Source organism: Dendropsophus ebraccatus, chromosome 4, assembly GCF_027789765.1.
Source record: "Dendropsophus ebraccatus isolate aDenEbr1 chromosome 4, aDenEbr1.pat, whole genome shotgun sequence".
Taxonomy (NCBI): Eukaryota; Metazoa; Chordata; class Amphibia; order Anura; family Hylidae; genus Dendropsophus; species Dendropsophus ebraccatus.
Genome location: NC_091457.1, coordinates 152,351,890 through 152,373,557, shown reverse-complemented (window position 1 = coordinate 152,373,557; position 21,668 = coordinate 152,351,890). Strand labels below are relative to the sequence as shown.

The following is a 21,668-nucleotide window of genomic DNA, read 5'->3' as shown; positions in this document are numbered from 1 at the left end:
CGGAGAATCCCTGGACTCTGCTGGCCTGCTGCTGCATCAATGCTGGCATCTGACTGGGCCCCTCACTTACCCAGTCAGATGACAGTGTTCAAGCTGTAGCACACCCAAAATAGTATATAAAAAATATGTTTATTGATATATCAATAAACATATTTTTGATATACTATTTTGGGTGTGCTGGTTCAGTACTTTCCTTTTTCTTTCTTTATACATAGTTTAGCATCTAGTTCTGTATCACCCCTTTTTGTTATTTTTGTGGTGCCCTCCTTTCTTTTATACAATACAGTGTTCAAGCTCTGACTCCCAGGACCGGGCTGACCCGCGTCTCCTCTTTGGAACTGTATGCACTTCGCGCTCCTGATGACCATGTACAGTTCCTCCTGGGCCAACACAGACTGACACAGCAAGAAGCAGAAACCATTGGCTCCCTGCTGTGTCAACATTCTTGTGGCCGGAGGCAGCATTATGCCTCCAACCACAAGAGGCTGAGCTCTGTATCCGTGCACGTCAAGCATGAGTGAAGTGTCGATGTCACTCAGGCGCTGGCCTTGCAGAACAGGAAGGAAGAGGCTGGTGACCGGATTCAGCCCAGACCAGGTGAGTATTTTTTTTTTTTCTATTTTTCTATTTTTACTTACAGATGGTGATAATTGCCTCTGCAGTGGCTCACAGAAATTTGTTAAGGGGTGGGGGTGCTGCTAACTACTGTAAGGGAGCTACATTTCAGGGTGGAGGGTAAATACCAACTACCTACATGGGGGATACTACCTACTGGGGAGGCTTACTGCCGGTGGGAGTTACCTACAGGGTATGGCTACATGAGGGATACTACATATTGGGGGTTATAGAGATGTCTAAGTACTATATGGATGTACAGAGGGTGACTAACTACTATATGGGCACAGGGAAGGCCTAACTAATATATGGAGGCAAAGAGGGGCCTGACTACAATATGGGGGTGCAAAGAAGGCTTAACTACTATATAGAGGCACAGAGGGGCCTGATCACTATATGCGGGACTGTAGGTGTCCTATCTTCTATATGGATGCACAGAGGGGCTTATCTACTATATAAGGGCACAGGTAGGGGGCACTTTTGACTATGTGAGGGCATAGAGGGGTATCATGTCCCAGGACTTGGTTTCATTCACTGACATGTGTCTATGTCATATTGCATTGCCTGTTTTAGTTTGACCCTCCTGTCCCCTTGCTGTGGTGTGTTAGCTCCTTCCTTCTCCCTCATCCTGTCAGCCATTTTATCTTACTGTATTGTACAAGCCACTGTATCCTGCTGTTGACCCTGGTCATTTATATTCTTTTCAAACCATTGTAACCAGCATTTCTACAAGATTTCTGTCTGGAATAAACCTGGAATCTTTCTACAATGACAGCTGCAAAGGAGTTTAGCTATCTGATAATATATGGTCTGAAGTAATGTTGCGTTTACACGTAACGATAATTTGCGCGATAATGATCGAATTAGAACGATAAACGTATGTGTAAACGCAGCGAACGATCAAACCACGAGCGAGAAATCGTTCATTTTGATCTTTGAACGTCTTCTCAAATCGTCGTTAATCGTTCGCACAAAATTCGCAGATCGTTCCGTATGAACAGTCGTTCGCTGATTTAACCAATGTGTGAGATAGGCTTAAGTGATCACAAAATTTTCCGTACAATATATCGTACCGTCTAAACGCTGATCGTTATAAAAAAAAAAAAAAACGTTAGTCCGACATCGTTAATCGATGTCGGGCCAATTATCGTTTCGTGTAAACGCAGGATAAGTAAATGGAATACAGATACAAGGACTATCTCATACACCCCACACTTACTGCCAGGTCATTGAGTCAGAATAAGGGGTCCTAAACTCAACCCAACATACAGGAACAACATCCTTACAATAGGAAGAGGTCATTTTGAACAGTAGAACAAAGAAACAAGATAACTAAGCAGATTCTCTGTCCTTGCTGTGGGGGCATTCCTTGGGGGCATCGCTGGCACCAAAGCTGCATGAAAGGGCATCTGCCTGCTCATTTTTAGAATCTAAAAGTAACCACAAAATTAAAATGTGCAAAGAATAATGCCCTCCAGGCCTGTCTGGGAGAGAGACGTTTACCACTGTCTAAGTATTGCCGATTGTTGTGGTCTGTAAGGAAAGTAATCTGGTGATTGGCTCCCTCAAGAAAGTGTCTCCGCTTTTCAAATACCCATTTAATAGCTGACAATGTCTGTTAATAATACAGTAACCAGCAATACTCACATTAGTATCTTTGTCATAATTGGTTTTTCGCTTGTCAATTAATACTGGAATACAGATGGTGGAGGTGGACAAAAAAAAAGTTGTTTCAAATTATTTGGTGTCAGAAAGTGCTAGAGATTTGTAATTTACTTCTATTGAAAAATATCTACACTGCATGTATATATATATATATATATATATATATATATATATATATTTTTTTTTTTTTTTTGTGGGGGGGCTTGAATAACCCTTTAAATATTGAACTTCTCCACATTTTTTCCTCAATACAACAACAGACTTAAAGCGTAACTGTCATTTCAGGGCCATTTTTCTGAAAACATTAAATATCAACAGTACAAGCGATTTTAAGAAACTCTGTAATAGGTTTTATGTACGAAATGAGTTTCCTTCTGGACTGAAAAAGCAATCTCCCAGCCTCCCCCCTCACATCAGAAGCTGCAGGATTTCTGTCTCCATTATGTGGCTATAGAGAGGGGAGGGGCTGTTAGGAGTGACTGAGCACAGAGGATTTCTGCACAGCACAACACCCTGCAATCTTCTCTCAGTAAGTTCATAGATAAGCACTGACCTTTCTGACACCTGAATTTAGCGTTTTAGGTGCCCAGAGAGTCTACAAACAGCTGACCTTCATGTCACCTCTTCCTGCTCCCTCATCTCCCTCGGCCCCTCCCCCCTTCATAGGCTTACAATGGAGAGAGCAGAACCCGTCTTCACTGGCTTCTCTGTAATGAAGACGTATTTGCCTGATAATGCACAGATAAGAAGTCAGGGGGGGAGGCTGGGAGATTGCTACTTGAGTACAGAAGGAGGCTTTTTTGGCTGATGAAACCTATTACAGAGTTTCTTAAAATCGCTAATACTTCTGATTTCTACAATAAAAAAAAAACATGACAGTTACGCTTTAAAGGGGGATTCTGGAGAAAATGAATTGTTTTAAAATCAACTGGTGTTTGCTGTGTCCACTACATGGCTTGTGGCAAACTGTAAATGACTCGTCTTATAGCTTGCTGTAAAAAGTGGCTTTCTTCTTTCTTCTGTTCCATAAAGAGCAGATTTCTGGGGGACTAATAGTCGTCCTGTGGACAGATTCTCCCCCCTGAGCTGTGTATATCTGAGGCTCCTCCACAGTGACCATGGGGCTCTTGGCTGCTCTGCTAGTAAGTGTTCTCCTTGCCTGACCTGTCAGTTTAGGTGGACAGCCATGTCTTGGTAGGTTTGTAGCTGTGCCACATGGAATGAACATTATACAGTGATCCAGTCGGGGTTGTACACAGCACTGCAGGGATTAGCTGCATAAGAAGAGGTTGACATTTAGGTATGTTACATGCTTCACCTCTGAACTTGCAGGTATACTGGTAGTAACCCAAGGCTGTCACTATAAAAATGCTACTGATAACTGACCAATGAATTCCAATTGCATGATTGGTTGGTACGTTGTAAGGAATATTAAGTAGTTAACAAAAAAAAAATTCTTTTAAATCACAGATTTGTAATTTACTTCTATGAAAAAAATCTCTAGTCTTCCAGTACTTATCAGCTTCTGTATGTCCTGCAGGAAGTGGTGTATTCTTTCCAGTCTGGAGAGCAGGAGAGGTTTTCTATGGGGATTTAAATTGGTGTTTGGTCTGTATTAAACAAACTGATAGAATATAAAAAAAAAAAAAAGTCCATCACAGTAAAGAATATATTTAGTATGAAAGAAGTTTTATTTCTTATCTAAAGATGCACAGAAGTTACTAAGAAATACACAGCAAATAATAATATTTAGGGAAATACATATGGGGGAGGGGGGAGTATCAACAGTTATCATTGTAGTGGTCTTCTTCCTGTTCTTCCCTTCTAGTTACAGTAATCTCATTGAGTTAGGCTGAAATAGGAGAAAATATTACAATTATCTGCCACCAAATAACAAATATAATTATTGTTTAAAAAAATGTCAATATTGAAAAGTTACTATGAAAAGTAACGATACGCGAGCCGAGCCGAGGTCCGAGTTCGTACAAACCCAAACCATCGGCGTTTGAATCCTGCTGTCTTCCTGTAGATCATAGGCTGTATTCCTGTTTTCCAGGTTAGGGTTTTTCCCACCTTCCCCGCGGATCAGGAAGACAGCGGGATTCAAATACCGATGGTTTAGGTTTGTACGAACCCGAACCTCGGCTCGCTCATCCCTAATGAAAAGCAGATAAATGTAGATATCACATATATGGGGGCAGAATCAGAGAGTATGATCTATGGCTACATTTATACTTGGCGGATTTGCTGCAAATTTCATGAGTGGAGGTGACGTCTGCCCCAGATTACAGTACAAGGGAAGTGACTGAGACCTTACAGATCTCATCCATATGCTGTGAGTAGTGATGAGTGAATAGATATTCCATCGAATAGTAAGGTATTCGATCTATCGAATATTATCAAATAGTTTGCTGAATATTTGATAAATATTCGATAAGCGTTCAAATCCCCCAGCTTCCAGTTTTTACCTCCAAGTGGTCGAATAGATGTTTTTCAATAATCGAATACTTGTTCCCATTGACTTCAATGGGATCGAATATTCGATCGAGTATTCAAATATTCGGGAGATATTCGTACGAACATCGAATATTCGAATATTTCACTATTCGCTCATCATTTGCTGTGAGGCAAAACACCTGCAGCATGTGTACTCTACTGCGGAAATATAGGAGACATTAAAGGGATTATCCAGGATTAGAAAAATAGGCCCACTTCTTCCAAAAACAGCACCACTCTTGTTTCTAGTTTGGGTGTTTTTTTTAATTGAAAGAGTCACTGTTGTGAAATTTATTTATTTTTTTTTGCAGAAATTAATAGTACAGGCGATTTTAAGAAACTTTTCAATTGGGTTTATTAGCCGAAAAATAAATTTTTATCATGAAAAAGCAGTTTGAAGCTCTCCCCCCTATCTTCATTGTTCTCCTATGGAGAGAGGGAAGAGAGACACCAAAACAGGACAACAAAGAGTTAATTAAAAGCTACATTCCCTGGTTCTCTCCTCTGATGTCACCACTGACCTATCTGACCTCTGAATAGCTCCCCTGGGGTGTAATCCTTTGTTCTCTGCTGCCGACATTTCTCCTCCATCTCTTTTCCCCTCTCACCTCTCCATAGCTCAGACAGGACTCGTCTGATTGAGATTTCCTGATTCTGAGCAGTGGATGACAGAAAGGAGAGGAGGGGGGGGGAACCTGGGAAAAGTCTTTTTAAAGATAATGGCATATTTGCCTAATAAACTCAAATAGCAAGTTTCTTAAAATCGCCTGGACTATTGATTTCTGCAAAAAAAAAAAAAAAAATTCATGACAGTGACTCTTTAAAAAACAGGTGGGAAAAACAGGATGTTCTCAGTGTACAACACAAAGACTACTGGGAAATGTGGTATGATAGCAGTGCAGGGGGAAAGGAACAGCAGGAGGAGATGAAGCAAGCAGAAAACTGTACCACATGAGAAGTGTCAGGGGGGAACATAGGTAAGAACCTTGCATTATTTTGATTTTTTTTTTTTTTAACAAGGCTGCCTGGAGTTCCCCTTTAAATGCATTGTCCGGGGCTACAAAAACATGACCACTTTCTTTCAGTGCTATGCACTGATCCCCTTCTTTACTTATGACACACTAATATGTACAAGTCATCTGGTTTCTGTAATGATTCAGTGACTCCTCATACCATGTACAGGTATATACTATAGACGTACCTGCAGCAACACACTTTGGATAGTTTATTTTTCTCCATTCACATTTGGCTTCTAGATTATTCTCTGGGATCGTTCCTTCATTACACTGAAATCTAAATCTTTGTCCATTTTCCAATACGGCGTTTTCATTGTATTGAATATTATTAGTAATCATTACTGATCGATCTAATACACAAAAACCTAGAAAAAGGAAATAAAATATATTTTGATTGTAATGATTTTAGATGCTGAGAGTCAAAGATGTCCAGCAGAGAGTATTGTGATGCAAAAAAATACGGTTTGGAAGACAAACGGTTAAAAATTAGCGTTGTGCGGATTTGTCAAACTGTTCGGGTTTTGTAACGTTCTCTGAACCCCAATGCTCTTCCCTTGATTCAATAAGGCTGCAGAAGTTGCATGCTGCCCTAGGGAGTCCTGAAAAACATAGCTACAGCTATAGGCCATAGGCTACATCCATGTTTTCCTAGCAGCACTGGGGCTGCATTCACCTTCTGCAACCGAGCATTCGTTACAAACCCGAACAGTTTGACAGATCCACTCAACACCATTAAAAAATGTTTATTTAACAGGTATCTGCCTTTTTATGTGATTCTTCAGTGTGTATATACAAGAGGAGCAGCACAGTTTATGGCCATTTTGTGAACTGTATTTGACACTTTGAATTATTTTTGGCCTCTTCAATCCTCTTCAATAATTTTTAGTGTCCCTAAGATAGTGGGTGTAGATTTATTGTTATAATGTCTCTTCTACCCTGCACACATAGAAAAGGATATATTTTCCCCCTATATCTCCATAGCATATTCTCAGAAGCAGCAGCAGCAGCATAAAGGACATTATAGAGCAGCGCTTAGTAGTGAGCAGCACAAAGTTGTGATTTTGGAGTAGACGTGATAATAGAAATTCAGTTCATTTTATTCAGCAGGTAACCAGTGACTGATAAGTTTGGAAAGAGGGAAGGAGTAGGAAAGGACCCTGACACTTACCTTTTTTGAAGCATCTTGGATATTCTAGTTTTCCTTCTTTACAAACAATTCTCATCTGGATGCCAGGAGGAGCTTCATATCCTGATTTACAGTCAAATTCCAAACTGTCACCATGAACAACATATGTCTTTTTATTTCCCGATGTTAAATGTATATTATTGTCTTCCATGTCCTTTTCCCTTGCAGTACACGGCTCTGGAACCATAAAATGGAGACTTTCAAGCTACTACTTTAAAGTGAATCTGTACCGGCCACCACCCTTCCCAAACTTTTGGTAACGTTTTCTATCCTTCACCACACTATGTTTGCTTTTCTCATGGGTTCGGTATTATGCCTAAAACTAATTTTTTTTTCCAGTGGTGTGGCATGGCTGGGTATCAATGAGGCCTACAGCATTTGCGCCCTAGGCCTGCAAAACCCCTCTTCCTGCCTCCATCCAACCAAGGGGCATGCAAAAAAAGAAGAGAGGCGGGTAGTATGGCACTGCAGGCATAGGGCACAGATGCTCTAGGCCTCAACTTATTGACACCCCACCTTGGGCCAAGTTCACACAACGTATTTTATCGTATTTATAAATACGAAAAAATACGTTGGCCGGGTGTCTATGAGATCCCGGCCGGAGCATATACACATAGAGGGACATTTATTGAGTCTGACGTTTTCTGGGCCGGACTAAAATGTCCCCGCAGCTCCGGCACTACGGAGATTTATGTAGAGGCGGACAGCTGGGACCCCTAGCAGAGCCGCAAACAACTGACATGGCAGTTTTCTGCGGACGCTTTTCAGTGAATAGCGGCCGTAGGAAACCATGTCTGCTGACCCAGACCTTCTTGCCCTGAGACTCTGCTTTCAGAATGACCATCCTGCATAAGAAGAATATTCCTCTGTATATCAGAATTTAAAGGGAAACTCCAGTGATCCCATAAAAAGATTAAACTGCAGAAAAAGCATATAGGTGCACTCACCGATCCCCATTGATTGGTTGCCACCTTTCCCACTTGTCTACACTGCTCCTAGCCACATTCAAATTTTTACAAATGATCACAGATTAACATCATGGCGCCCGGTCAGGAAAGCTTCATCTCCCAGGATGCATTGCACTTCAGAACCAAATGACCAAATGACCCTGTCTTCTAGTATGTGCCCATCACTAGCTCAATCTGCTTCTACTTTGCGCAGTAAACACAGTATCTATCGTTCTGTATGTCTGTCTATTTACGTCTATAGATGAGAGAGAGTTGAAACAAAAGGGTCTCCTTTCCCCTATAATACACAGGAAAGACTGTTTCCCTGACCCTGACCCAGCTGATCACTGTGTGATGTCAGTGGTCAGTTGGATTACAGATGAGCTATTCAAGCTTGCCTTAAAACAGCAGAGACAGATCATGTGACCTCTGTCTCAGAAGGGAGGGGGAGGACAGAGGAGTGGAGACACAGTGGACCAGAAAGTGAGGATTTTCAGCAGCTTCAGGGCATGAGTCAGGGTATGCTTCAGAAAAACGGCCCAATTCATCGGACAGGGTTAAACCCTTCTTAACTGGGGTTCCCCTTTAAGGCTAAATTCCCACATAGTATTTCTGTACAGTCTTATGGTCAGTCTTTTTTCAACCAAATCCAGGAGTGAGTTAAAAAACACAGATGCCGGGCAAATGTTTCCATTAAAATTTTGCCATTTCAGTTCCATTCCTGGTTTTGGTTGAAAAAAGACTGACCAAAAGATTGATGGAAATACTATGTGTGAACAAAGCCCAATCCTAATAGTGATTTGATTTCCTTTACGTTGTTTGTCATTGTGATGTAGTATAATGGACATACCCAGACATACTGGAGCTTCATCCCAGGCGCCATGTAAACATGTTATTATCGAGTTTCCTGTAAGAGTATAATATTCTGGGCATTTATACTCCACAGATTCACTAGAGTTATAGGAAGGATTTATTAAGCTTATGGTGTCTCCATATTGTATAACTGGTGGAGGACCACACTGCGCACCGATTCCTGAAAAAGAAGGATAAGTAAGTACTGTAAATGTACTAATGCAATACAATAACTATACAACAAAATAATTTTAAAGGTTAACTCCAGCAATTTTTTTTCTTTCAATTCAACTGGTGCCAGAAACGGTTAGAGACTTGTTATTTACTTCTATTAAAAAATCCCAAGTCTTCCAGTACTTATCAGCTGCTGTAAGTCCTACATATCTATGTCTATGATATACAGCAGCTGATAAGTACTGGAAGACTTGGAATTTTTTAATGGAAGTAAATTACAAATCTCTGGCACCAGTAGACAAAAAAAAAATTAGCTGAAGTTGCCCTTTAACTTTTTTTTTTCCGCATTAGTGCCACATAACTACTTCCACATCTGCAGTATATTACTGGTACTGTATGACGTGCTTGAATCCAAAAGTTCGGGTCTCCGTGAACACTAAGGCGCAATGGATCCAATGGTGGTCGTGTGAATTACGCTCTCATTGTGTGTTCGTATCCATGAAGAACCAAACTTCTAGATGAACTGAGGAGGTGCCACTGACATAGCAGAGGGTCATCATGACAGGTACCATTTCAACATTTTATACATGTATAAAAAAAAAAAAAAGTAAAAAAAGTATTATGGCTGACAAGTTCACACACAGTAAAATACAGACAAAATATGGTTGTAAAAATAATGGTTGTCAGGGTGTCAGAGAAACGAATAGGGGCCGTTGCAGGTTCCGCTCCTTTCAATCAGGGGTTAATGGCGGACCCCTGTCTTGTACTTTACTTGTACCTGTACTAAAATTAGAAGAAACCAAACTGAAACTCTCTGCTCATTGGAAAATAAGTTAATGCAATTTGCATGTTTCAATTAAGGGGGTACTCCAGCCCTGCAGTATGATTTGCGTACGGCCCGGGGAGGGGATTGAAATAGAAGCCGGCAGTGACTTACCTCCCCAGTTCCAGCGGCGGCTCCCGGATCGCGCCGCCCTGTACCCCCGTCCCGCAGCTGCTTCCTGGTTAGAGCTGCAGCTTGAGACGTGACGTCTCAGGGCAGCTCTGCCATTCAGCGGTCCTGGCGGAGTCCCGCCTTGGCGCTGAATGGCATAGCTGCCTTGAGACGACACGTCTCAAGCAGCAGCTCTAACCAGGAAGCAGCTGCGGGACGGGGGTACAGGGCGGCGCGATCCGGGAGCCGCCGCTGGAACTGGGGAGGTAAGTCACTGATGGCTTCTATTTCAACCCCCTCCCCGGCCGTACACAGATTATACTGCAGGGCCGGAGTACCCCTTTAATGATCTTATTTTTTTATGAAGAAAGAAATGAGCTACATTACTCTAAATAGTTGCTCCGAAATTGGGGTTTAGTTGGAGTTTCACTTACTTCTGCACACAGGTACTTTGATCCATCGTGTGTTCTCACATATTGCGGCACCAGTCGGAGATCGGCCCATGGAATAACCATTGTTACAGAAGTAATTTTGTTTATCTCCAGATTCATAACTGGCTTTTATTAATCCATAAATTCTGCCATTTGGAATAGTAGGTGGAGATGTACAAGAGGTCGCTAAAGGCAAAAATATAAATATATATTTAGTATATGCAGTATCCCAGAACCCCTTGCGTCCTTTGCTAAGTATATGTGTATGTAGGGCGGTCTGCTATTGTTTATGTTTCAGTGTTTGTCTTTTTATAAATCACTGGTCAGACCACATATGGAATACTGTGTACAGTTTTTGGCAGAGGAGGGCGACCAAGGTCATTAAGGGAATGGGTGGGTTACAATACCAAGACAGGTTATCAGGCTTGGGGTTATTTAGTTAAGAAAATGCAGTCCAATGTAGTCAGACCTTTGCTCCACAGCCCGGTAAGACCGTTAGGAACACTGGGGCACCCGTTAGGAGCACTGCCCGCTCCCATAGTGGCAGATCAGTGCGGTGGGGCCAGGCAGTGCTCCACGGTCCATTGACTGCATCGGAACAGCACTGAGGAGTAAGGTAAGAGACATACCTTCATCCTCGGCGTCTCCTGTGCAATAGGGACATATCAGCAGGTTAGATTTGTCTAACCTGCCGATATTTACCCTTTAAAGAAGTCCAAGGGAGGCCTGGATGCTTTTGCTCGATGCTCGATAAATATGACATTACAAGGTATGGGCACCTAGGGCCTGTCACACCCTCCCTGCATAGTTATTGACTAGATAAAAGCATCAAGCATGGTGGGAGGAGAAAATAATTTTTACTGCATTTTTGCTCGGATACTTCATCGAGTACGAATAAATCGGATAGTGTAATATTTGATCGAAAAGCTACTTGATCAAGTACAACTCAGTCACCTTTAAATAAGGTATGTCCATGCTGGCGGGGTTATCCAAGTTCATTGAGCCCTGCAATCGATGTGAGCTTTACTCGCCAGACAGCGGTTGGAGAAGGGCTATTGGCCGAGTGTAACCCCCTGCAGCAGAGTATTGTTCTAATCGGATAGGTCCCACTAAGGTTGTTCACCTTGTCACTAAAGTTACAATTTACTAAAGTCTCCCTTTAAAGAGACTTTGCAAACCCGAGCCTTCCTAAACTGTCAGAGAGACATGTCGGAAGTTTTGATTGGTCGTAGTCTGAGTGTTATAACTAACTGCAAGCAATCAGGAGAACGACACAGAAGTCCGCACACAGTACGTTCTTTTCTGGCTCCATATTATGTGACGTGGACGGCAGCATAATATGGGGAAGACCAAGTTGAGAGTGAATGCATGGCCAGACTTTTTCCCAGCTCAATCTCCTGATCGGTTGTGGTCTGAACACTCAGACCCCGAGCGATGAAACTTTTGACATGACTCTTTTTCTTATAACCTTTTTTTTTGTGCCCATTTCAAAATTAATGTCATATAATTTTGGATTCATAAAAATGGGAATACTCACCAACACAAGAAGGAATATTCATCCACTCTCCCATTACGCAACTTGCTGAATCTTCTCCGGAGAGCCGGAAGCCTTTTTCACATTCATATTTCGCTGTTTTGCCATGGTTGAATGTTTTCTTTGTTTCTACAACAGTTGCATGAGTAACTTGTGGAGGCTCTGCACATGGAATTTCTAAAAAAAAGAAAAGAAAAGAAAATGTCAAAAAATTTGAACCACACAAACAATGGCCGTTGTATAATGCCAAAATACAGTGTGTGAACATGGCCGAAGAATGAAGCTCGCTATTTAGGAAGTGCTTGGCTGCTCCTTCACTCTGTTCTAATAGTTCATCTATGATATGCCCCGGATGATGTTGTAGCGGTGGGAAGGCCGGTCACTTGCTAAGTGGAAGTGTGACGCCACTTCTTGTGGTGGATGGCCGAGATACAGCTGGACCTTATGCGTTTTGTCACGTAACGCCAGTGCCTGGTGAGCACACAGGTGTGATGGTACGTCTGCTTTTTAAGTGTAAGGCCGGTTGTACCCTTCTTCCCTGTGGTCGGTGTCCTGTCGGGTTGCTGCAGGGTCCATTATGTTACAAGTGTTGTTATAACGGATGGCCAGAAGGGTGTAGTAACCCTCCCGAATAGTGGTAGGACCCGCCACCCACAGAAAGGGGAAATGTCCCAAGGTTGGGGTGTATATGCTGTGCGGGTGGTGGTGAATAATCACAGATTCAGTTGATAACGTTGACTTGGTTTACTACTTGTAAATGTGCAGCAGGTAATACAACGAGTCTTCAGATACACTTGATACAGTTCCAATAAATACACAAACATAGAACCACCAGATCTGTGTGATAAGTGCTGAGTAGGATGTAGTAGAGTTGATAAGGTTGTACTGAGGTAGTGTAGTAGAGAGGAGAGTGCCGTTAGAGTCTCAACCCAATTAGTATTGTACTCTGCTGGGAGGTTGGAGTGCATAGAAGAATACTTGTAGAAGAAGAAGAGGAAGAAACAACAACCTGTGCCTGTGTTTTAACCTTTCCTATAGTCTTCACACCACCAGATGCCCACTAGCTTTGGCTGAACCGTACTGATGGGTGACACAGGCCCCAGACCCTGTTACCTGGGATGAGCGGAATGGTCAGAATTTCCCGAGTACACCCGCGCTTTGAGATGGAGTTCATCGACTTTTAGTAACTTTGCTCCACCCGCATCAGTCCCTAGCTCTTTGGCTTTTATAAAGGATACTGTCCTGCACTGTAGTGACTCCTAGTCCTCGGCGTGGGTTGAGGTGATGTGTAGGCTAGTCCTTAACAGTGCATCACACAGCGTGTTTGGTGCTTCAAGAAAGAGGGTGGTAAGGGAGCTCTGTTCTGTGTCCTACCCATGCGGGGTACTGTCTAAGAACTAACTTGTAGAGGGGACCTGGCAGAGGGCCAGGGCCCAGGTAGAACCACTGTGGAGAGCTATCTGAGTTGTGTCCTTTCTCCACCAAAGCTCAGCTAAGACTCCTCCTTCACCAAAGGGACTAACTTCCTAATCAGCGTGTAAGATGCGCTGTGGTTGGGTGGAAAGAGTGCAATAGACAAAGGGAAAGGAAAGAGAGGATAGGATAGAAGAAATAAATGATCCTACTGGTTAACAGAATCTGGGACAACAACCCCTTAAGATACTTCAGCTGTGCAGCTTCTAGACCTTAGTTTTACAATACAGCGACATCTCGTGGTCATCTTTGAAAATACTGTAGCTGCAACAAGACCACAAACAAGTAGAGACTTTTATGAAGGGTGTGAATAGTAGCAACACCCACAGTGGGACACCACACATCTCAAACTGATTTTTGTAATGGTCCTATCCCAGCCACTTGTGGGTCAAAACACAACCACATTTACTTTGCTTAGCCACGATGAAGCATGATATACTCATAGGGAAATGGAAATTCTTGATCACATGACCTCTATTACAGTCAAAATACACCATGTGTACAACATGTGTTTGGAACAGGGATAAATGGTATCATAGTCTTGTAGCCTACAGTTACTAGGAGGTTATAATGTTATTCTACACTGGTTGGTAAGTTTAGTTGATGTTATAGTGGTGGATGGAGGAAGTCAATTTTTATAATTGAACTCTATGTATAAAAAGAATTCTTAAAGCTCTATATCAAAATAATAGAAATACGACCCTTAGGCCTCATTTAGTAGTTATGTTAACAATTGCAGACTGAGTACGGACCCATTATTTTAAAATGGCCCATTCACACGTCCGTAGGGACCTGGGTCCTGGTACGGAGCTGCAATTGCAGCACGAGTCACTGTTGTTTAATAAATGGGTCCGTGGATTGTGGATGTGTGAATGCAGCTGTCTGTAGCTACAGGTCCATGGCTGCAGACAGCCCTACGGAAGGTGTGAATGTAGCCTTACTAAAGATATTTTATCTTATTAACAGAAATTCTATAAATATATTCATTTAGAAAAAAAAAAAAAAATACACAAAGAAAAACAACAACAAACGTACGGATACACTCTGGAGGTTGTTCCCATTTTCCTTCAATACACCGAATTGTTGGAGATCCATGTAACTTATATCCTCTGAAACATATCATGGTAACATTGTCATTGCTATAATAGGCTTCCTTTGGATCTTTAATTTCAGTATTTATTGGGTGATATGCAAGGGGACATTTCTTTCGTTTTTCTAGATGTTCATTAAAAAAAAAAAGATTTATTAATGGGCATCGATTCACTGATTGTATAGCTCAGCTGCAGTCACTCACATAGCAAACGGAGGTTCAAAGCTTACCTTCCTTTTCATGGACACCGGGTGGTGGGTCGGTGGCCTCTGATTGGTCGCGTCTAACATCTAAAAAATATGTTACGTCATCAGACATCAGTCACAGAAGTATACACAGCATACAGTCCTAGGTAAATATCACCCCCTCTCCTCAGCTCCCTTTAACATACAGTTTTAAGAAAATAACATTGCCCCCTCCCCAAGGTCCTCCAGCATACAGTCGCCTCAGACCCCCATTACACTTTGTACCATTATATCACTATACACCAAAAGATGAAACTACTTTAAACTTTACTTTTCTTGTGCAAAGTCTAACAAACATTCAGTCCCGCACAGCACAAGGTAGATATAGCTATAGATCACCGCAGCTAACAGGTAAACTGAAGAATGGGATTTTCTGGCACTTAAGTAGAATTATGTAGCTTGATTACAATGGGTTATGGCTATACTTGAAGGCATCACAGTCCAATTAGACTAGATTGTACTGAAGAGTTTCATAGTTTGGCTTACTGTGGTTTGAGAGGAGAACAATCATACCGACAGAACAATTCTGCTGATCTGTCATATGATACCCAGTGGAATGTATGCAGAATCATGATAAGACACATGGAAGCTGATCCACACCATCTCTGACCAGAGGTCTATTAAAGAACGGCAATGCCAGGGGGCCCTTAAGCAATTTCTCCAATCCTGGTCTGGATGAAGTTTGTTGAAGAATATATTGCAATCCTTGCAGCGTGGACTGGCAGTGACTTGCTTATAGCAGAAGGAATTTATCTTTTCGATGGAGTTGACTTAGGACATACAGTAGCAAAAGACTTTACCTCTGACTATTGTTTGACAAGCAAGTGCTGAGCTAGCAGACATTCACATTGGCCAAGAACAAGGCTCACTTGACTTGTTTTGGTCCACCCTTTTATAGATTAACAAGGACTGGACTAGGGACTGCTCTCATTGGTTGAAAGACATCACACGACCAAATAAGATTACTCCCATTCATGTGAAAGGGTGTGATAATCGCTTCATTGGCTCAGCAGTTGACTTATCAGTCTGTTGCCTTTGAAGTCCATGCTGCTCCATTTCGCTCCTCCCTGGGTCCCTTTAAAAGCTGGATCCAGTCCTGGCAAACTGGGAGAAATTTCCCAGGATTGGATTTAGCTTTAACAGCCACCTGGAGTGGAGCGACACAGATCTCAAAGTCAGCAGGCTGACAAGCCGACTGCCGAGCTAATGAAAGTGTTTTACTTTGTTATTACTATAAATTCGCTCATCTCTAGTTCCAATACTGCCCTATTATATATTCTATTGCTCAGACCCGTAGTGTTCATTTTTGGCCACAAGATGCCACTAGAGAGTATTTCTATGCTGAAAACTAGTACATTGAATGTCTATTGAGGAATATTGTATGTTTATGTTGTTTATGGTGCAAGAATAGGATTGCTAGCCACACCCATAGATCACAGGGTCTTTCTAGAAAGTTCCCACCAATGAGACCTTGAGTTGCCTCACAGTTCCTCCACCAATAAAGGATTAGTCTAGTTCCAGCCCATATATATATAGGGTAGTAAAAAATGAAGGAGTAGAACGGCACTGTGTTGACTTCCAGTCAGTAAGCTTCCAGCTCGAGGGTGCACGACTCAGGTAACCGACCCCAGGTACCATCAGAACAGTAACGGAAATAGGGAAGAGACGACACTCCGGAATAAAGTGAAGGTGCATTTTATTCACCCAACACGTGTGGCAACGTTTCTCAAGCAGTTACAAAGTGGTAAATGAGTGACATTTATATCGGAGGTTCCGCCCACCGGCCATGCCTCCCAATTAGTGACATCAGAGAATATACATATATCTACAAAGTATAATACTTATACTAATATATTATACTTTGTTGATATATGTATATTCTCTGATGTCACTAATTGGGAGGCATGGCCGGTGGGCGGAACCTCCGATATAAATGTCTCATTTACTCATTTACCACTTTGTAACTGCTTGAGAAAGACTCTAGAGCAGAGTCGAAACGTTGCCACACGTGTTGGGTGAATAAAATACACCTTCACTTTATTCCGGAGTGCCATCTCTTCCCTATTTCCGTTACTATATAGGGTAGTATTTAGTCAGTGTTACTGTAGTTAGGAGTTGGTTAGTCAAAGTGTTCCTGACAAATCTGCAGCATCATAACAAGAAAATCAATGAGAAAAATGGAAAGAAATAAATGTGAATATGAACAAGCCAAGTATCACAAGACAGCTCCGGGGGGGTGGCAGGAGCAGAGTCCCCACGCGTTCCGTCCTAAGACTTCTGATGAATTCACAATTATTTCTTTCCATTTTTCTCATTGATTTTCTTGTTATGATTGGTATATTGTTTGCCTTTACTCTGATACCTGGTTTATTTATTCTTTACAGCATATTATTGGTTCAACAGGTACATATATATATTTATTGGCAGCTCCTGGTGATTTCACCTTTCTAGTCTGGGGGATGTGCTAGGTTGCACATTGAGCCGAATTGGGCTCTGTGCTTGATTTCTGTATGGTTTTAGCTGTTTTTAAATGTTTGTATTGTTTGGTTGTGTAAAATAAACTTTATCTGATGTTTTTGTATACCATATATTGAGGTGCAGCCTGTCTTTTCTATACTCATTCTCGTGTTTTTTGCAAAAACATATACAGTGGTGCCTTGGTTTAAGAGTAACTTGGTTTAAGAGCGTTTTGGTTTAAGAGCTCACAGTTTTTCAAAATTGTGACTTGGTTTAAGAGCATTGCTTTGGTTTAAGAGCTCCCTGTACTGGGTGGGAGACGGAGTGGGGGAGGGGCATGGTCTGCATAGCGGGGTCTACAGCACTGTACTCTGACCCAGGAAGTCTCCCTCACCTTCCAAATCATAGCAGATCCACTTCAGGCTGGGGCTTACATCAGGGGACAGGACTGTGAGGGTAATCTCTCCATAGCTGTAACCCTTCTCTCCCCGGACAGAGAGTGCTGCTATACTGTGCCCACATCTGCCCTGCTCATTCCTCCATGCTCCCTGCAGTTTCTGTCCACCTTTGTGTTTCCCATCCTCTCCGTTACTGTACAGTAACCTATAATATCACATATTCTGCTGTTTCTAAATGTTTGTTTCATCTGTTTTACATGTTATTCAGAATAAATATTTTATTATTTTTTGGGGGGTAGAACTAATTGTCTGCATTTCAAAGATTTCTTGTGGGAAAATTTGCTTTGGTTTAAGAGTGGATTTGGATTACAAGCACGGTCCTGGAACGGATTATGCTCGGAATCCAAGGCACCACTGTACATTGATCGGGCTGCAAAAACGCAGTGTGAACCCAGCCTTAAAGGGAACTTGAGACGTGACGTTGGCAGCCTTGCTCAGCCATTCAGTGGCTATAGTGGAGTGTCGCCTCTGTTGCTAAATCGCTGAGCGGGCCTGCAAACACCTCAAGTTCCCTCTAAGACATGAAAAAGCACCTCCTGCCTGGAGTACACCTTTAACCTTTGTTGACCACAACCACCTACTAGATTTGTTTTATGCTATTGTTTATCCCACACTGGGTTAAAACTAATAATAATAATAATAATAATAATAATAATAATAATTTTATTATATATTTTTTGTCTTCTCTCTTTTATTAACCCCTTCATGACTGAGGTCATTGGTTCCCAGATCTCCGGGTCAAATTAAAGTAACATTCCTCCTCGTCTTTTATTTTCTCACCTACAGAGGTGTCATTTTTTTGTGCCACGATATCTAGTTTTGATTGGTATCATATTGATGTAAGAGAAGAATGATGATTGTTTTTTATAAATATTTTTCTAATAAATATATTTTTTTTAAAAAAATCAGAAATCCTGGTGTTTTTTCCCCCCGTTTACGTCGTTCACCGTGCGGGAACAATATTGTTATATTTTAATAGATCGGACCATTCTGCACGCAAATATATGTAATATATTTAGTTGTTATATATTTTTTTATATTTTTATTTGTATAAATCTTTATTGGGGCATTTTATTAGGGATTGTTTAAAAAAATATGTTTTAAAACTTTTTTTTTTTTTTTACTTTTTTCCCCACACATTTTACATTTCATATATAAGTCCTCTCACATGCTTATACACTAGTATGCAAAAGAGGAGTCCGTGGAGCCTCATTGAAGAGTCTCAAAACACAGGACTAGCCAGATATCCCTCCGGGAAGGACCCAGCCAAGTGGCAGCTCCTGTTAGGAAACCACCAAATCCACCATATTAAGTGGCCCTATAAGTCAGTGTAATGACAAGGGATAAACCAAGGCTAGGTAACCATTCACAGACAGCTGTTTTGGGGTGTTGCCCCTCATCAGTGTGGAGCAGGATTCTGGCTAGGTGGGAGCAATGCCTAGTAGAGCCATAAGAGAAACAGATCGCTGATCTCAGGGAGACCAGCCAAATGACAAGACTGCCGGCTGCTAATGAAAGCGCTCAATGCAGTGAAGTCCTAGGTGCATTGCCCCCTGGGAAACATGAGTATGCAAAAGAGGAGTCCGTGGAGCCTCATTGAAGAGTCTCAAAACACAGGACTAGCCAGATATCCCTCCGGGAAGGACCGGACTGTTTCTCTCAACATGAGCAACTAAAGCTACAATGAATAAACTAGTGGATACAGCAACAGCTTGAGGCACTGATATAATAAGAAATAAGCCAGGAGGTTGAATTCCCATAAATTTTTAAATGTTTTTAGATTATTGTGATTATAGTCCAAAGAAAACGTAGGCAGTCAGGAGTCAGCGAGCATAGCTTTCCCATAATGGTGCAGCGTTTATAACAGTCAAGCAGTTAAAATGACAGAAAACTAACTTTTTTTTCACACTTTTTACAGAAGTATCATCTTACCTAGACAATTCAGTGGTGGACCCCATCCATAGAAAAAACACTGCCCGAATTCTGACTCCGGCCTTTGCCCTTGGGGACACGTATATTTTATAACATCCCCATCTTTGTAGGAGACGCCGTTATAGTTACAGGTAATAGCTGATGGGGAAAATGTGGACACAAATTGTTAACTTTTTCATACATTATATGATGACAGTATCCCAAGCATCAAATATACTGTATAAGGTGGCTATTTCTATTTCCATTGGCAACAACGGACGTACTTTATGCGCGTGTGAACACTGCCTCTACTTCAATGGGATCCCGGACGGAGCGTATACACATCGTCTACGCTCCGGCTGGGATCCCATGTGGACCCGCAAATAACTGACATGAATTTCAATGAATTGCAACCGTAGGAAACCCTGTCAGTTCACACAATGAAGCGAGCGGCTCCGGCCGCTAGCTTCATTGTGTGCTGTAGGAGGTTCTCATGCGGGTGCGCGCTGATGCGCCCACATCAGAACCCTGCAGCCGGAAAGATCATCCGTCATGGAACGGCCGGTCGTTCACAGCATGTGAACATAGCCTTACAGTGTTAAATCGGCCAGGTGAAGGTAAATTGAATGAAACGGTTTTGAAATGACCACCGAAATCTTCTTAAAATGGAGGTTAATATAAGGTAATTCAAAACTGTACCATACAATTTTATGTGGGTAAAAAACTTTGGAGCTGTTTCTATGTATGGCTATGGGTAGATGGATGGTACTCGGTGGAAACTAGCAGCTTGTTTAAAAACACTGGCCGATTTTTTTAGGCTTAAAAAAAAAAACACGACTTTTTCCAAACTGTTCAAAAATGACTATAATGTGGGAATAGCAACATGCGTAGTCTGGATTCGATGTCTTGAGAGTAAAGAAACAAAGCCATCACAGGTGATCCCATTTTGGAAAGTAGCAACAGAATTGGCATCCTGGTAAGTATGAAAAATTGATCAGGATCAGGCCAAAACAGATTCAGCACACCATCCCTATGGATGCCAAGGAACCACACACGGTCAGGCACCAGGGCGTAGGCAGAGCTGGTTACAACTGGTGTTGCTGAGCATTGATTGGAAAAGGACAGGTTTTAAGAGCATGCACTGTCCTATTAAATTACAGAAGGAGCATGCATATGCATTCTATGGGCCAGGAGTTGAACTGTAGCATGAGAGAGCAGCAGCAGTGCAGTGATGGACAGAAGTAGAGAACAGGATGTGGAACAATCGAGAGTAGTTGACAGAATGCCGTTGTCCGGCGAAAATTTTTATTAAAGTATTGTATTGCCCCCCAAAAGTTATACAAATCACCAATATACACTTAGCTCCCGATGAAGTGAGCGAAACGTACGTCAGGCTGTCTGTGTTGGAGAGCGGTAAGATGACAGTAGGGTAGGTGGTGTTCACCTTTGCTTTTTGCGTTTGGCTGCTTTTTTGTTCCTCCTTGTTTTATTTTTGGCTTTAATTTACCTTTACTTTTTCTTGGGCATTGGAGTGGTTAGAAATTTTTTCCACTGCAAACACTTGTGTTTATTGCCCTGTGCGCTGGCCCAGCGTGTATAGGAGGTCCTCAATTATATATTGCTAGTGCATGCCTTACACTGGGTGTCCTTTCAGGGTGCTATTATTTTAAGCACTGTGATCTAATATTATTTGTGCATAGAGTTACATATATACCTCACGGACCTCTGTCCCTCTCTCCAGCTATATACTTCTGTGTATTTTTTTATCCCATGTTTGTATCATGTATTAAACTATTGGTCTCAAGAATTATATATCTTTTCTATTTATGTATAGTTTTTGCAATTTTTTCTTTGGTTAGTATTTATATTTTGAATTGCAAACATGGCAGGCTTTCTTCTGTCTTGAGTGTCTGGAGTTAATAGCTGATAACACAATGTAATGTGCGGCGGCAGCTGCACATTACATTGAAGTGAATGGCTAATTGATTTGCGGGCACACCCGAAGGTACCTGCAAGTCAATGTTAAAAAAAGAACGTTCCTGCTGCCGATACAGAGATATCAGCTGCAGGAACGTCCTGAATGCAGCCAGCAGCAGTTTGCTATGCAATGGACGTTGTTAATCGTGGTGTGAACATAGCCTTTGCCACTAACACTTTCTTACCATTAGTTTTCAACTTCTAGAA

General features: G+C 41.8%; 1 protein-coding gene across 1 annotated transcript in view; it reads right to left on the bottom strand.

The window, feature by feature from the left end:
* Positions 1-21,668, bottom strand: part of LOC138789357 (coagulation factor XIII B chain-like) — a 99,578-nt gene that overhangs the window by 62,688 nt on the left and 15,222 nt on the right. The gene's annotated exons all lie outside the window — the stretch shown is intronic.